This window comes from Lycium barbarum, chromosome 11, assembly GCF_019175385.1.
Source record: "Lycium barbarum isolate Lr01 chromosome 11, ASM1917538v2, whole genome shotgun sequence".
Classification (NCBI taxonomy): domain Eukaryota; kingdom Viridiplantae; phylum Streptophyta; class Magnoliopsida; order Solanales; family Solanaceae; genus Lycium; species Lycium barbarum.
In genome coordinates this window covers 60,137,410-60,156,084 of record NC_083347.1, presented here as the reverse complement: position 1 = coordinate 60,156,084, position 18,675 = coordinate 60,137,410, and positions in this window count along the sequence as shown.

Here is an 18,675-nt window from a genome sequence, read left to right as displayed (position 1 = left end):
GAACTGCTAAATTTAGTATGACTTTTGACAATATAAGGTGCAGGTAATTTGGAATCTAACAGAAACTACAAGTGAGACTGGAGATATTTGAAAAAGATGATTGCAAGTGGCATGTAGGTGGAACAGATGGAAATACTAGATGGGTCATGTTGAACCTACCTTGTGCCATAACAGCAACATTAACTCCGGGGGGGGGGGGGGGGGGGGGGGGGATTTCTAGGAATATTTCAAGATTACACGAACTCTAGGATAATTACTTGCCCTCAGAATCTGTTGTTAGCTTGTCAATATAATAATGAGAAACAGCTAATAAATCAGACACCTTGTTTCCGTCTCTTTGAAAGAAACTAATCTTTTGAGCATTTTTAACATCTAATGTAGGAGATGACAAAACAAGGATATGCTAAAGGTACTTGATTATCTACTGAAGTGCTGCTTTATATAAAAACCAATGATTGATCATATCAGCAGTTTGCATAAACAGTTCCAAGGTAGTTGCATATGCATCAAGGCTTTTGATTTAATGCAGTTTTCCTAAAACTTCTTTATATCATGCCAAAAATTTCCTCTTTCATTATCTATAGTCTCCTGAGCCATTTCCAGTATGATCTCTTTCTTCTGTTCAAAAATAAAAGAGTCTTCTACTCTCATCCTTTGCTACTAATTAAAGTGATTTGATTGTGCTTTGAAATCATGCTGATATGATTCTCTTAGACAGTGCAGTAGCTGGAAAGGGGCAGTCTAGTGTTCGAAGGATTGGAGTGACAAATAAGGTATGAATCCCAACAGAGTGACACTAGGTGGATTTTCACATCTACTTGGTGTTATGTGATAGAACAATGCTTACCAAAATGAAAAGTTTAAGTTCTACGGAATAATTATAAGACCAGTAATGTTATATGGTAGTGAATGTTGAGTCGCTAAGTGCAACATATCACAAGATGAGTGTCCCTGAGATGCGAATACTAAGATGAATGCAAGATTAGATAAGATAAAAAATGACCACATTTGTTGGAAGGTGCGAGAAGCGCACGCATTCAAGATAAAATGAGAGAAAGTCGCTTGAGATGACCTGGCCATCGACCTCCAGATTCACCGGCACGTAGGTGTAGAACCATGATGAGTGAAGCTGATTTTGGTGATTGGCAGCGGTGATGGTTGAGGCTGAGGATGATGGTTGTAGGTGGTGGATGGTGGTAGTTAATAATGGTGGACAGCCATGGTGGTTACTGGTGAAATGCCATCTTTGAAAAAGTTGTTGAATGGACTACATCTTAATGATATTTAGACTTTGTTATAGATCTTTTTCCGTTCAGACCCATTAAGTGGTTGTAAAATTTAAAGGCGAAAAAGACAAACAAACTAATGATTGAGATCCGAATGATTAATATTCAAACATTTATTAAGTGCAAACAAATGATGACAAAATGTTGTTTTGCATCGATTCATGCTTTCATGCTAATTATGATTGATCATCTTGGACTAGTGCATTTTGGCATATATAGTTGACAATTCAGATTTATGAAATTAAGTTGCTCTGCGGTAGGCTTGGTTATGACACTTAGGGTCGTTTGGTATGCAGACTAAATTATCTCGGGATTATAGTCCTGGGACTAATTTATCCATCTGGAAGGTGGGATGAAATAATCCCAAGTTTGATGGGATAAGGTGGGATATCCTAGGATTAAGTTTGGGCTTCATTTAATACTCTGTTAGGTATGATAAATTTATACCTTCTACCTAACAGATTATAAAAGTTAATCTCATACTTAATCCTGGGATATCCCACCTTATTCCGCTTACCAACGGCCCTTTAATGTATGATTTAACAGCTAAACTGTTAACTGTATATATATTGCTGTGAGAGAGGACAAAATGTGGTTCTGCTTTGATTCAACCCTTTTTTCCTTGAACCCAATATAGTCACATCAAGAGATATAGCGCGACTTTTCAGTTACATTTATTAAAAAGTGCAAAGAAAAAGCAACATGAACTGGTTGATTATATGTCTACTAACAGATGAAAAGGAAGATTATTTGAACCATCTGTTCATCTTGATCTTCCAATGATATGAAAATCCTGGAGTTAGTTGCATAATACGACAAAGTATTTTATCATACAAAAAGGGAGATTTCAATACAAATCCATTGCATTAATGACTGTGTGCCGGCTACCTAAGGTTCCCCTTTTCATTCTCCTTGGACAATTCTGCTTTCAGGTGTTCTTGAGATGGAACAGAAGCTTCACAAGAACTGTTTCTGGTTTTTATGTTCGTTCAGCCCCCCTCAATTCCCTTGCTTATTTAAGATATTATATTCATGCTTTAGCTATTGAAGTCCAATGGAATTGGTTTTTGGTCAAATTGTCTAAGCACGCGGCTTTGCTAGTAAGCGCCTTTTGGTTTCCAATTAGGGAAAAGGATCAAAAATATCCCTCTACTTTGGATAAAGAGCTAAAAATATCCTCCGAACTTATTTTGGGTCAAAAATACCCCTCCCGTGATTAAACTTTTCAAACATACCCCTCTTTTAACAGAAGTAGGGCCTTTTAATTATAGGTGACAAATGAGTTTTAAAATTGAGTTGGGGTAACTCTAGTTTTTTTAATTGAGTAAAGGTGATAAACTTTGGATTAGTGATTAGAGAATTTTGACTCACCCCAAAGTTATATTTTTAACACTTTAACCCCAAGCTTTTTTTTTACACTTTGCCCCCAAGTTTTATTTTTAACACTTTGACCCAACCCATATAAACCCTACAGAGCCAAAATAACACGCCAAATTTTCTGTTTGTCTGCGCCGTTTCCACCATTTTTGGCTCTTCTTTTTTGCTTCGTTTCTTCTTCTTCTTGCTGCTTCTTCTTATGCTCGTTTCTTCTTCTTCTTCTTCTTCTTCTTCTTCTTCTTCTTCTTCTTCTTCTTCTTGACTGGATTTTGCTCAAGAAAGAAACAAACAAGACCACCTGATTTTGCAATTTTTTGACTGGATTTCATTCGTGTAGCACCGGGAATTACTTCATAACTCATTCCATTGTTTTGCTTTCTTCTTCTTCTTCGTCGTCCGCCATTGTTGTTCAAGAAAGAAAAAACTGTGACCACCCGATTTTGCAACTTTTTGACTGGATTTTATTGGTGTAGCAATGACAATTACTTCATAAGTGTTTTCCGCTCATTTGGTAAGTACAACAACGTTGTTTTATTTCAATTTTTCACTTGGGTATACATCTACTGATTTTCCAATAACTTACAGTAGTTGTTGTAGTTGTTGCAACATATAATGTGGTTGTTGCAAGTTCTACAACAGATTATGAAGTTTTTGTAATTGTTAAATAAATAACCTGCAACAACTGAGTGAGTTGTTGCAACAGGTATTACACTTGTTGCAACAACTCAATGATCTGTTGGAATCAGCTTCAGTTTTTGTCTGAAACAGAACCCAAAAAACTGAAGCCGCTTCCAACAGATTATTGACTTGCTGCAACAAGTTGTATAGTTGTTGCAACAGGTGTTCCACTTGTTGCAACAACTCAACTATCTGTTGGAGTCAGCTTCAATTTTTGTCTGAAACGTAACCTAAAAAACTGAAGCTACTTCCAACAGATTATTGACTTGCTGCAACAAGTTGTATAGTTGTTGCAACAGGTGTTCCACTTGTTGCAACAACTCAACTATCTGTTGGAGTCAGCTTCAATTTTTGCCTGAAACGTAACCTAAAAAACTGAAGCTACTTCCAACAGATTATTGACTTGCTGCAACAAGTTGTATAGTTGTTGCAACAGGTGTTCCACTTGTTGCAACAACTCAACTATCTGTTGGAGTCAGCTTCAGTTTTTGTCTAAAACAGAACCCAAAAAACTGAAGCTACTTCCAACAGATTATTGACTTGCTGCAACAAGTTGTATAGTTGTTGCAACAGGTGTTCCACTTGTTGCAACAACTCAACTATCTGTTGGAGTCAGCTTCAATTTTTGTCTGAAACAGAACCCAAAAAACTGAAGCTGACTCCAACAGATTAGTGACTTGTTGCAACAATTTTATTACTTGTTGCAACAAGTAGTCCACTTGTTCCAACAAGTCAATAATCTGTTGGAACAACTGCTGCAGCTGTTTCATTTTGTTATAGTACTCTCATGACCAATTTTTTGTTAAAAAAAATATCTTCAGGTACCTCGAACACCACTAGTGGGGGACTCAATAACAATAGGGGTTGATTGCCATGGTGAATGGATCGAGAAGAACAATCGATATATTTGGCGATGGAAGGGTAGTGACACATTAGAGACGATAGCGATGACTGTCCAAAGAGATGTTATGTTCGATGATTTTGTGAACCTAATCATCACCTATTGCGAATTAACTTGTGAACCAAAAGATCTTGCCATCACTTACATGCATAGCTTTTTTGAAAATCAGAGGGTCTTGCCATTTAAGATAACTGATCAGATTCGTTTGCGTGCTTATTTGAATGATGTAGCTACACCCATTTTAAGGGTATACGTTGTTGGAATCCCGGTAGAGAACCACAATTTATCTCAAGACCAACAAGATGTGTTAAATGATGAATTAGATGGGGTGGATGTGCATATCCCAGATAATGGAAGTGGGGCTGACCCGATTCCTATACCCAAAGTTGCGAGCAATACATTGGGCACTACACAATCAATACAATCTAGCCATGTTCAAGATGATGAAACAGGTTTTTATAAAGGAATGTCATTCAAGAACAAGGAAGAACTAGCCACTTGGTTGAAACTTGCTTGCTTGAAGAAAGATTTTAGAATCAAGAAGGTGATTAATTCGCGTACTGTGTATTGCTTCAGATGTGTACATCCGGAGTGCAAGTGGTGGCTTAGGGCTGTGAAGCTTTTAAGTTCTGACAGATTTTGTATCAGAACTTACATAAATCATCACACATGTGGTTCTGAGCACATTACGAGCCATAATCCACACGCTACTGCGAAAGTCATTGGTGAATACTTCAACGATAAGTTTTCTTATGGTAAAGGCCCATCTACAAAAGATATGAGTCAATCAATCCGTACAGATTTGGGTTGTAAGGTAAGTTATTGGAAGGTCTGGAAGGGCATGGAGATTGCAAAGGCTTTGACAAGGGGGACACATGAGCACGGGTATGCGGTGCTTGATGCGTACCGTTATATGCTTCGTTCTGCAAATCCAGGAAGTAAGACGGCATTGAAGGTTGATGAAAATGGGAAGTTCAAGTACTTTTTTGTAGCCTATAAGGCTTGGATGCTTGGTTTTGCGCAAATGAAAAAAGTCATAGCTGTCGATGGGACATTCTTGAGGAGCAAGTACGAAGGAGTGTTGTTGTCAGCAGTTGCACAAGATGCGGAGAATCATATTTTTCCAGTGGCATTTTGTGTGGTGGACAAGGAGTGTGATGCTTCGTACAAATATTTTTTTGAACAAATGAGAAGCTATATAGAGGATACCCCTGAGTTGTGCATAATTTCTGATAGACATCCAAGTATCAAAAAGGCGGTTTCAATTGTCTTCCCTACATGTCATTATGGTTTTTGCATGAGGCACCTAGGGGAAAATCTGAGAACCACCTTTCACAATGGGGCGGTCGTATCTCAATTTTATAAAGCAGCAAAAGCGTACAATATTGATGTCTTCAATGACCATTTCAATCAAATCAGAGATTTGGTTCCTGGGGCCGCCGAACATCTTGAACGTGCTGGATTCCACAGATGGAGCAGGACATTCTGCCCCGGAAATAGGTATTTTCACATTTCTGTTTCCAACAAGTAACGTATCTGCTGCAACTAATAGGTAACTTGTTGCGGCAGATATTGTACTTGTTGTGATTTTTGACACAGCTGAGCCTCAGCCTCATGTTCCAACACTAATATGTTTATTTTGTCAGGTATGATTTTATGACGACAAACGTTGCTGAGTCGGTAAACTCAATGTTCAATGTTGAAAGAGAATTTTCAATTACTGCTCTATTTGATTCCATAAACAGGAGGTTTACTGAGAAATTTCATGAGAGGCGTATGGAGTTCATCGACTCACCAACCATCTTTGTTCTCTTAATAGAAAAACAAATATCAAAATTTGTCAACTTGGGTAATAAGTTATTGGCCTATCAAATTGCTAACTACAAGTTCAGCGTCATCGGCCACGGTTCAGTTGCAACAGTCGATCTGCAAAGAAGATCTTGTACTTGTAGAGTTTTTGACCTGGACAAAATACCTTGCCCACATACTATGGCAGCGCTTCGAGTCCAATATGGTGAAGACTTTGGAAGGCGGATTTATGACTACTAATCTCCATATTACAGGGTGGAGAATTACATAATTGCATACTGTGAGGAAATGAATCCCGTGCCTTCTGAAGAATCTTGGGAAGTTCCTATGGAGATTTTAAAGAGAGAAATACCTCCTCCACATGTTGATCCGAGCAAACCGGGAAGAAGACGGACAAAGAGGAGGAGTGGAATCGGGGAATCACTTGCAATGAGGAAAAACAAATGCTCCATATGCAAAACAACTGGCCATAAAAAAACTACATGCCCAAACCGAATTGTTCCCTAGTTGTTAAATTTGCAATGTCTTGTAATAATAATTACTATTTTTTGTGTTTGTGAAATTGGACTTTATAACATTTTTATGTTGTTTCTGTTAGTAAAATTGGTTTAAATGATATGTTGATCTTGCTCAAATCACCAATGTATGTTCTGTGGTTTTGCAATTTCTGAACAGTTTTCACCAAGTAAAAATTCTGTTGCAACAGCTGTGTAACTTGTTGGGATTTTGCCAACCAGATTATGTACTTGTTGCAGCAACTAACTTAACTTGGTTTTCCAACAAGTGACATGACTTGTTACAGTAAGTTCCTATAGTGTTTTGAGTTTTTCGAACAAATGGAATGAGTTGTTGCAGAAAGTCCTTAACTTGTTTCATCCAACAAATAGAATGAGTTGTTTCATCCAACAAGTGATATGACTTGTTCAACAGTTATGTTACCTGCTGCAATAGATTATGTACTTGTTGCAACAGTTTAAACAATTGCTGCAACAGATTATGTACTTGTTGCAACAGGTTATGCAACTGCTGCAACAGATTATGCAATTGTTGCAGCAGATTATGTAATTGCTGCAACAGATTATGCAATTGTTGCAGCAGATTATGTAATTGCTGCAACAGATCATGAAATTGCTGCAACAACTAGGATATAAGTCACATATGTTTAGTTATTAACAGAGAGAACCAATGATATTTAGTGTTAAACAAAGGGATTCAATGATATTTAGTGATCAATATATTTATCTACTAACATCCTTAATGAATTAGACAGCAATTTCATTGATTTGATGGGAAATTCTAAGTGTATACTTCCCAAATCGAGCGATCGTTGGTGTAATTTGATGAGAACTACTTGATTCACCCATATTTAGGTGTAAACAACGAAAACCAATGATATTTATTGTTTATTAAATGTTCCTAACCAATTTGATGGTATTCTGAGTCAGGACATATGATCAACTAAGCGTATACTTCCCAAATCGAGCGATCGTTGGTGTAATTTGATGAGAATTACTTGGTTCACCCGTATTTAGGTGTAAACAACGAAAACCAATGATATTTATTGTTTACTAAATGTTCCTAACCAATTTGATGGTATCCTGAGTCAGGACATATGATCAACTAAGCGTATACTTCCCAAATCGAGCGATCGTTAGTGTAATTTGATGAGAACTACTTGATTTACCCATATTTAGGTGTAAACAACGAAAATCCAATGATATTTATTGTTTACTAAATGTTCCTAACCAATTTGATGGTATTCTGAGTTAGGACATATGATCAACTAAGCGTATACTTCCCAAATCGAGCGATCGTTGGTGTAATTTGATGAGAACTAATTGATTCACCCATATTTAGGTGTAAACATCGAAAATCCAATGATATTTATTGTTTATTAAATGTTCCTAACCAATTTGATGGTATTCTGAGTCAGGACATATGATCAACTAAGCGTATACTTCCCAAATCGAGCGATCGTTGGTGTAATTTGATTAGAACTACTTGATTCACCCATATTTAGGTGTAAACAACGAAAACCAATGGTACTTATTGTTTACTAAATGTGAAGCTTTTGAACAGGTTACTCATCCGTTACAACAGATAATGCACTTGTTGCAACATATTCGTAACTTGTTGCAACATATTCGTAACTTGTTGCAACAACTAACCAATCTGTTGCAACAGATAACAAACTTGTTGCAACAGATGGGTTAGTTGTTGCAATTTCATCAACAATTGAAAGATTTGTTGCAACAACTGACTCATCTGTTGCAACAGATCACAAACTTGTTGCAACAGATTATCAACTTGTTGCAACTTCTAAAACAGCAGTTAGATTTATCGCAACAACTAACCCATATGTTGCAACAACTGAACCATCTGTTGCAACAAATTTACATCTTGTTGCAACAACTGACGCATCTGTTGCAACAGATGACAAACTTGTTGCAACAGATTATCAACTTGTTGCAACTTCTTCAACATCAGTTAGATTTGTCGCAACAACTGACCCATATGTTGCAACAACTGAACCATCTGTTGCAACAAATTTACATCTTGTTACAACAACTGACGCATCTGTTGCAACAGATCACAAACTTGTTGCAACAGATTATCAACTTGTTGCAACTTCTAAAACAGCAGTTAGATTTATCGCAACAACTAACCCATATGTTGCAACAACTGAACCATCTGTTGCAACAAATTTACATCTTGTTGCAACAACTGACGCATCTGTTGCAACAGATGACAAACTTGTTGCAACAGATTATCAACTTGTTGCAACTTCTTCAACATCAGTTAGATTTGTCGCAACAACTGACCCATATGTTGCAACAACTGAACCATCTGTTGCAACAAATTTACATCTTGTTACAACAACTGACGCATCTGTTGCAACAGATCACAAACTTGTTGCAACAGATTATCAACTTATAGCAACTTCTTCAACATCAGTTAGATTTGTCGCAACAACTGACCCATATGTTGCAACAACTGAACCATCTGTTGCAACAAATTACAAACTTATTGCAACAACTTACTCATCCGTTGCAACATATTAAAAACTTATTGCAACAGATGGGTCAGTCGTTGTAGCTTCTTCAACAGCTGTTAGATTTTGTGACTTGTTTAAAACTACTGAACATAATGTATTGAACACAACTTAAATAATGAACGCCTAATATATACTTAACAAAATGTCTTAGAAAAGTACTGAACACCTAATATATACTTAAATTACATAATGTCATAAAACAAACTCCTAATATATACTTAAATTGTTCAACAGGCCACATTTTGGCTCCAAAAAACGCAAAATCAATGAACTGTTTATCAACCCATCTTAGGGCTCCAACACCTTTTCAATGACACCTAATGCCCATCTCCATTGCATCCTCCCTACAGAGTTGTCGCTGATTAGACTTTCGGGTTTTGTCACAGTTGTGCCGGTAAGCAAAGCCTCCATAAAAGCAATTGACCACGAACCACATGCCTTACCAGTGACATTGCGGGGGAGATTCTGTAGCCTATTGAATTCCCACGATTCATTGAGTAACCTTGCAGGCAAGTGTGCGAACATTCCACTCTGTTGCAATAACTTGGGCCACAATTCCATTACCGTCTCCATGAAACAAAAGAAATAAGATTCTTCATAGGAAGGAACGTTGCAGTCATACACATTTACCACTCCCTCTTCAATCATGAACTCGAGAGTGACAAAATGTGTGGCATTAATATTCATCACTGTTAAAACCCTCTTTGCACCAGCCCACGAGCAGCCTCCCGGGTAGGGTCTGACACCCCTACAATAATCGACCATATCATCATCCCACTTGAATTCAGTAAGTCTAACCTTCAGAGACACGACATTTGGAACTGTACTCTCTTTTGTCAATTCTGCGTACCTTTTGGACATGTTGTTGTAAAAGTTGAGGTCCAAGATTATGTCAGTGGAATCATAGTACTCGGGGAAATTGATTTGCCTCATACGCATTAGAAGCAGGACTTCATCTACATACTAAAGTAAAAGTAGTAAAACAGTTAGTTACTTGGTGCAACAGATTATCTACTTGTTGCAAGAGCTAGTTAACTTGGTGCAGCAGATTCAACAAAATAAAGGAACTGTTGCAACAGCTAGTTAACTTGTTGCAACAGATTATCTACTTCTTGCAAGAGCTAGTTAACTTGGTGCAGCAGATTCAACAAAATAAAGGAACTGTTGCAACAGCTAGTTAACTTGTTGCAACAGATTATCTACTTGTTGCAACAGCTAGTTAACTTGGTGCAGCAGATTCAACAAAATAAACGAACTGTTGCAACAGCTAGTTAACTTGTTGCAACAGATTATCTACTTGTTGCAACAACATACTGAATTAGATAGATATATACAAGTGTTGAAACTTACCCAATCCTCCCACCATATTTCCATGCTTGTCAGAGCCTTGAAGTCTGCTGCTCCAAATTCATGCATTGAGTACATGGTTCTCCCACTCTTTTTGGACTTGATTGCAGTCTCAACCTTTTTCTTTCTTTGGGCATGTACAGGATTGAAAATGTCCACCTTTTTTTTAGCAATTTTGGCTAACATCAAGAAGAGGAGTCTCAATTGACTTACTAGGAGTAGCAACAGATCTTTTTGATCTAACTGATGCAAGTGCCTTGGCAATTGCTTTTCCCCTCCTCCGAGCATGAACAGGAGTATAAGGTGAGGAAAGATTCTTTGATGGTTTGATACCCCTCTTGGATATCAACCTCTGCATAGAAGTGTTTGTGGCTTCTTGGGCCTGCACCAATTCCTCCACCTTTCTAATCAGATTATCCATTTTATCCTTGCAAGTGGTGCACTCACAAGCACATGAGGGCACCTTAGAAGTACCGGCACCAACATCAACAAATCTTCTACCACTCAATCCACCACTACTAAAATTACCACCAAATCCGGAAAAATTACTCAATCCAGGAACTGGGGTAAATCCACCAATATTAGCATCAACATCTCTTAATTTTTCCCCAGCAATACTTGCTGGGACATCATCACCACCACCACCACCAATAACATCAACAGGCTGAACACCACCACCAACAGCATCAGCACCACCAACAGCATCAACAGCAATATCACCACCAGCACCAACAACAACATGACCACCAGCAACATCACCACCACCACCAGCTACAACATCATCAACCCTAGTGATGGCTGTCACTCCAGCCAATTCCCCTTTGAACCCATCAATCAGTCTGTCTGGCACAAATTCTATGGGCACAAAAGTGACAAGGCATGCCATCTCCAACTCTCTTATTGTTGGGACAAGCCATGGGTTCACAACCTACAACAAAAAAGTAGATATATCATAATGGTGCTAAATCATAAAAAGCAAAACCTATTTAAAACAAGTTAACAGGTTGTTGCAAAAGGTTACACATCTGTTGGGCAATGTCCAACAGATAGGTAACTTGTTGCCGCAGGTATCTCATCTGTTGGAAAATTTCCAACAGATGGGTAACTTGTTGCATCAGGTTTCTCATCTGTTGGATATTGTACAACAGATTAGTAATTTATTGCAACATATTATTGTACTTGTTGTAAAAACTTACTGTAACAGATTCAGAAGTTATCAAATTAGTAAATAAAGTGATATGTTGCAACAGCTGTGGTACTTGTTGGAAATTGTCCAACAGATGGGTAACTTGTTTCAGCAGGTTACTCATCTGTTGTAAAAAACTAGTTGCATGTTATAACAGATTCATCAGTTGGGTAACTTGTTGCAACAGGTTAATTATCTGTTGTCCAACAGATGCATAACTTGTTGCAACAGATGAATGTGTTGTTGCAGCAGATTATAAAAATTGTTGCAACACCTAGTCTGTCACACCCCAATATCCCTAGGGTGTGATGGGCACCCGACCCTTGCCTAGGATCGAGCGAACCCTCAGACTCTTGCTGCACATAAAATCACATCAAACTTTTTAAGTCAAACAAGGTAAAATACATAGTAAATTTTTTGAAATATTCTTTCTCGTAGCTTCCAAGCCGAACAAATCTATGATCATACAAAATTCAATACATGACACAAACCGACACATCGGCTGACGGAGCCGCTTACAAATTGACAACCAATACCCACGACGCTATCTACAAAGTCTCTAACGTAGTCCAGAAAGCGTAACATACAAACCCTGACTCGGCAGCACTCCGGGAACAAATGGAGCTTGCCATCTGCACTGGAACCTCTTCTATACTACCTTCAACTCACCTGGGAGTACCTGCGCGGCATGAAACGCAGCCCCCGATGAAGAGGGGGGTCAGTACGAAAGATGTACTGAGTATGCAAAGCATGAAGTACAGAAATTGAAGTCATAACCGAAGTAAAATGCACAGAAGGTGAGCACAATAGCCAGAATACCAAAGTGTTGCATCTGACGTACAAATATACATAAGAGGTTCCTGAAGACAAATACGGCAATCAAAATGCCAAAATACTTTGCTTTATTTTGAAAAACATTTCCGTCTCATACATACAGAAAACCAAACAAACAATTACCGCAGCCAAAAGTCCAGCGGTCACTATCACACATACCGCGGCCAAGTATCCAGCGGTTGACGTCACAAATGCGGCATACCGCGGTCAAGAATCCAGCGGTCAACATCACAAATGCGGCATACCGCGGTCAAGAATCCAGCGGTCAATGTCGCACACACCGCGGTCAAGAATCCAGCGGTCAACATCACAAATGCGGAATGCCGCGGTCAAGAATCCAGCGGTCAATGTCGCACACACCACGGTTAAGAATCGAGCGGTCAACATCACACAGTGCGCACAATAATAAAACCGATCCGGGACTGGGCGAAAGAAGTAATAACAGAATGCACGAGCGGAATCGTAAATAACCACATGCATACAAATCTCTTACCACAACCCAATAGGATAATCACAACGAAGTGTTAGTTCAAAACCAGAACAACAGTCAACTCAGACATTCTTCCAAGTATCACTCGGGAACATATTAAACCAAACTTCAGAAATCATAAGTATACGAATCGCCGTTTCAGACTTCAACAGATAAATACATAATCACAACGAACTAGGAACAATAGTCAAAAGTGTTTCCTTAATTATTATACGGAATGAACCAAATAGAACAACACAAGTAGGTCTCGGGGATTGTGGGCCCACCTCGGGTCAAGTCGAGGCGGCAGACGTAAATTATGAACATTAGACTCTATGGAGTCATCCAAGAAAGTTTCAAAGCAATGCGAATACGCTTGTGGAAGTTATGGATGTTTAGACACTTTTCTAACAAAACATAAGAATTATAGTTCAATTACATTGAACGAATAGTACTCAAAATCAAACTCGGGTTTCGATGAACAGAATTGTTCCCGAGGCTCAAGTCTAGACCTAGTATACCTAGGACATGCCAAAAGAAGGAAAGGGTGAGCTTTACATACCTGTGCCGACCCTTGCGCCGCTCCAAACTCAAGCTCCAAATTCGCCAAAATCTACAATTTGGTCACATATACCAAATATTGGTTAGAGCTTTTAGGAATTCCATCTTGAATAATCATTTGTCTACAGAAATTTCGGCAGCACCTCCCCTGTAAATATATCATCCCGAGAATATGGCTCGGCCCAAACCAACATCAACAAACCCGAGAATTCAACTCGGCCAACAATACTAACAGTTATTCCAGCAACACTTCTATATTCAATTCAATTCTATCCAATCCAATTCAATCCAATTCAATTCACATAATGTTCCAACAACTTAATCTACATACTACTTTATCCGAACCCTTCAACTTCAATCACAGCCATACATTTCATTGTCATTCATATACGTTAACTTCAACAACACCCTTCGTTTTACACCACATAATCCATAACAACAACCAAAGTGTCAAATAACATCAATTTACCATAACTTACCAAATTCTATACCATTCGGCCACAACAACACTACATAGATTTTCATGAATTTCCATTCTTTTCTATACATTACAACAACAACCAATACACCACATAAATTTAATTCATTCTTCCTTACACAACACCTCATACATACGGCCAACACCATGCATATACAACTACAACCTCAACATGCATGACTTCATACTTTTCATTCATTTTTTTACACATTACAACAACAAACATACTCCATTAATTCAATCTTTCCTCACAACATCACACATACCATGCAAGGCCACGACCCCACACATACATATTTCATGAATTCCATCCTTTTCTACCTACCACAACATAAACAAAGCTTTCATAACATACAAAAGGGGATTAAATCTTACCTTTCTTCCTCAACCTCTTCACTTGACTAGAATGCGAAAACGACGAAACAGATGACTTATCTTCCGAAACAATTATGCCATGTTGTAGAGGACCTTCCATTTAGTAGGAAAACTAGGAGAAAATAATTTTCCTTGGTCAATTTCCCATGGCTCAATTTTGAGAGCCATGGCCGAAACCCTCATGCTCCCACTCTCTTCATTTTTTATTTTTTTTTGTTCTTGTTTTCTTGAATTAAAATGATGACTTCCTATATATACATGTCTTCCACCAATTTTCCTTATTTATAATTTGGCACCTCAAAATAAGAATATAGCCACATGATCCCTCCTCTAGAGAATTCTTCCTTTTTCCTCTAGAATTTTCTTGATATTAAAAGAAGACTAATGTCTTCTTAAGCAAGCTTTGGTCCATAATTTTTATAATTTACAATTAGCCCCCATTAATTAAAATAAGGGCATATAGTGCACGGCCAACATGGCCCCTTCATGGATTTTTCTTGAACTTTGTAAAATCACCATTTTGCCCCTATTCTTTCCGCAATATTTCCATAAGCCATTTTGCGAATTTCCTTTTTCGCCCTCAACCTCTCTCAATATTTCCGTACTAATAATAATCATAAATAATATTTGTGACAACTCGTACATTAAAATGATTTTTGAAAATGGTCTCGTCCTTAACTTCCCACGACGACTTTGAAATTTCCAAACGTACCAGATACGGGCTATAACATCCTCCCCCCCTTTAGAACATTCATCCTCGAATGTTCAACTGACCTTATGGGGTTTTGTAGCACTTCGGGAGGGGTCCCTTTATAGTTGCCTTTTTTTTTCCATGCCCATTCCATATCCTCTTATCCTACTTTCCTCATTATTAAATTCCTAGATCCTTATATGAGTCCTCGTTTCATGTCATGGTTAGTCATTCTTTTCCTTATGCCCATTCTTTATCACTTTCTTCTTTATTCTTGTAAACTTAGCTCGTAAGTATTTCCTTAAGGTGCCTTTCATTCCTTTCTCTTATGTTGGCCTCACCATACATTATTGTCAATCCATTTCTATTTTTCCTTTCCATGTATTCTATTGATATTCCGATATGTTCGAGCTCCGACCTATTTCCTTCTTGGATTTGAGGCTTAGTATAATGTTTTCTCCCCCCTTTATAAGGGGTTTCTGATACGTCACAATCTTCGAGTACTCTCACCTTGAATTGTTCTTCATCCCTCGTCTCTCTTTCTAACTCTATGCATAACGTATCGAAGCTTCTCAGTTCAAGTTTTTCACTTTTTCTTCTTACTTATCATCGTTTTGTCCACCTTTTCATTTCCCTTCATCCCTGCTTGTTGAAATTCATACTCGAATCTCACACACTCTTCTTTTGTTCCATATTACCGTACTCTATGCTCGCCCCATGTCTGCATTTGAATCTCTATCCATTAGTCTTGTACCTTGCCGGGAATTTCCTCTCAGGGGTTCCATCCCCCAAGGTTTTCTTGTCTCTCACCTTTTTCTGATATCTTGATCTCCTTACTCCTCATTACTCACTCACTTCTTTTTCAAATATCATACTGTTAAGAATTTTCTGTCCTTAACCTATAGCGGCTTATCTCATAACACTTGTACCATTTGTTTCTCACTACCACTCAGGTTTCGGTATCCTTTAATCGATTGAGGCCTCCTTTACCATTACGCAGGTTGTTGGGAAAACACGTGTCCATGGATACCCTCACAAATGAGCCATCATACATATCCATATACATATACATAATTATTACCAACTAACCCACAAAATACTTCCAAACATTATTCAAGCCTGTCCTAATTCCTGAACTGCGACGCACTCTTTGTCTCTTCATCGAGCTAGTCCGCCTCGTTCTACGCGTCCTCTTATGGTCTCCAACCATCCCCATATACTCTAGTTACCCTTAGACTAGTCTGGTTTTTCATTTGTCTTTTATGTCAGAATATGTGGAATTTCCTTGTAAACTTCCCAGAGGGTCACCCATCCTAGGATTGCTCCCACCTGAGCACGCTTAACCTTGAAACTTTGCTGGAATCCGGTGCCTTAATGCAGATATTTTTGCGTCCACTTCCACACACGACCTTTATTACATAATTTGAGGCTAGTCGAAGTCTTACAAATCCCGGGACACCCTCATGACACGTCTTTTCTTCCACAATTACCATTTTACCCTTTTCGGCCCTCAGTGTTCACCTTTTACCTTGGGGTGTAACTACCTTCCGTCGTAGGTTCCCAGATTCCTGATGGTAACAGATACACCTTCGTTGCAATTACTTCATAAATGTCCAGATATCAGTCCGTTCGAATAACGTTTTCATAACGATTTGTAGCAAAATCACTTGTCAATTTTCTGAATCCCCCATCAGACCTCGTTTCTCTTATACCATCCCCCTGTACGCAGCAAATATCAATAACGACTCACGGAACATACGGCTATTTACCACATTCTTGCCATCCGGAACTGCCAATTTCAAGTGACAGAACAAATACATTCGGCCTTGCCCTTGTGACCTTTTCATATCGTCACTTACTTTTTTCCATCGTACGTAAGGCTTACAGAAAGAGTTTCATCTTTCCTTATGACTTGGCTCTATCGCACGATTTATGACAGAAAGAAGGTCAACAATCTCTAGATGCCCCGTAGTCTCCTGTTTATAAATGTGGCGTGCTTCACACCATAAACAGGACTCTACTGGACACGACTTCGCAGACAACCCCTAGAACAGACCTGCTCTGATACCACTTTGTCACACCCCAATATCCCTAGGGTGTGATGGGCACCCGACCCTTGCCTAGGATCGAGCGAACCCTCAGACTCTTGCTGCACATAAAATCACATCAAACTTTTTAAGTCAAACAAGGTAAAATACATAGTAAATTTTTTGAAATATTCTTTCTCGTAGCTTCCAAGCCGAACAAATCTATGATCATACAAAATTCAGTACATGACACAAACCGACACATCGGCTGACGGAGCCGCTTACAAATTGACAACCAATACCCACGACGCTTTCTGCAAAGTCTCTAACGTAGTCCAGAAAGCGTAACATACAAACCCTGACTGGGCAGCACTCCGGGAACAAATGGAGTTTGCCATCTGCACTGGAACCTCTTCTATACTACCTTCAACTCACCTGGGAGTACCTGCGCGGCATGAAACGCAGCCCCCGAAGAAGAGGGGGGTCAGTACGAAAGATGTACTGAGTATGCAAAGCATGAAGTACAGAAATTGAAGTCATAACCGAAGTAAAATGCACAGAAGGTGAGCACAATAGCCAGAATACCAAAGTGTTGCATCTGACGTACAAATATAAATAAGAGGTTCCGGAAGACAAATACGGCAATCAAAATGCCAAAATACTTTGCTTTATTTTGAAAAACATTTCCGTCTCATACATACAGAAAACCAAACACACAATTACCGCGGCCAAAAGTCCAGCGGTCACTATCACACATACCGCGGCCAAGTATCCAGCGGTTGACGTCACAAATGCGGCATACCGCGGTCAAGAATCCAGCGGTCAATGTCGCACATACCGCGGTCAAGAATCCAGCGGTCAACATCACAAATGCGGCATACCGCGGTCAAGAATCCAGCGGTCAATGTCGCACACACCGCGGTCAAGAATCCAGCGGTCAACATCACAAATGCGGCATGCCGCGGTCAAGAATCCAGCGGTCAATGTCGCACACACCGCGGTTAAGAATCCAGCGGTCAACATCACACAGTGCGCACAATAATAAAACCGGCCCGGGACTGGGCGAAAGAAGTAATAACAGAATGCACGAGCGGAATCGTAAATAACCACAACCCAATGGGATAATCACAACGAAGTGTTAGTTCAAAACCAGAACAACAGTCAACTCAGACTTTCTTCCAAGTATCACTCGGGAACATATTAAACCGAACTTCAGAAATCATAAGTATACGAATCGCCGTTTCAGACTTCAACAGATAAATACATAATCACAACGAACTAGGAACAATAGTCAAAAGTCTTTCCTTAATTATTATACGGAATGAACCAAATAGAACAACACAAGTAGGTCTCGGGGATTGTGGGCCCACCTCGGGTCAAGTCGAGGCGTCGGACGTAAATTATGAACATTAGACTCTATGGAGTCATCCAAGAAAGTTTCAAAGCAATGCGAATGCGCTTGTGGAAGTTATGGATGTTTAGACACCTTTCCAACAAAACATAAGAATTATAGTTCAATTACATTGAACGAATAGTACTCAAAATCAAACTCGGGTTTCGATGAACAGAATTGTTCCCGAGGCTCAAGTCTAGACCTAGTA